The sequence below is a fragment of the Myotis brandtii genome, unplaced genomic scaffold (assembly GCF_000412655.1).
Source record: "Myotis brandtii unplaced genomic scaffold, ASM41265v1 scaffold317, whole genome shotgun sequence".
NCBI lineage: Eukaryota > Metazoa > Chordata > Mammalia > Chiroptera > Vespertilionidae > Myotis > Myotis brandtii.
In genome coordinates this window covers 2237129-2237696 of record NW_005362155.1, presented here as the reverse complement: position 1 = coordinate 2237696, position 568 = coordinate 2237129, and positions in this window count along the sequence as shown.

Sequence of the window (568 nt, the reverse complement as noted above, 5' to 3'; positions counted from 1 at the left end):
GGCATAGGCCAGGGCTAACATCTTTCATAGGTCCCACTTCAGAGTTGGGTTCCAAAGAAAGGGTTTTTCATTGGAAAGAAAAGGAAACTTGGGGAAAAAAATCACACTGTAAAATGCACTTACACGCTATTACTCCAACAATGGTTGGGGAGGGTGGGGGGAGGGATGAGGGAAAGGCTGGGGAGGGGTTCCAAAAGTTGCTGGTCTGGCCTAGATTTGGGGGATTCTATGTCCAGAGCCAGTCCCTGATCTCATGGAGCTCACACTACAGGTGGTGAGGATACAATTAAGCAAAAAAGATTAATAATTTGACCACACAAGTATTGATAATTTATATGTCAAAACACTAGGAACAAGATTTAAAAAACAAACAAACAAAAACCCAGGACAAACATTTGCAATATACACAAAATAACAGGATCTTCAAAATATAAAGAGCTGCCCTAACCAGTTTGGCTCAGTGGATAGAGCGTCGGCCTGCGGACTGAAGGGTCCCAGGTTTGAGTCCGGTCAAGGGCATGTACCTTGGTTGCGGGCACATCCCCAGTAGGGAGTGTGCAAGAGGCAG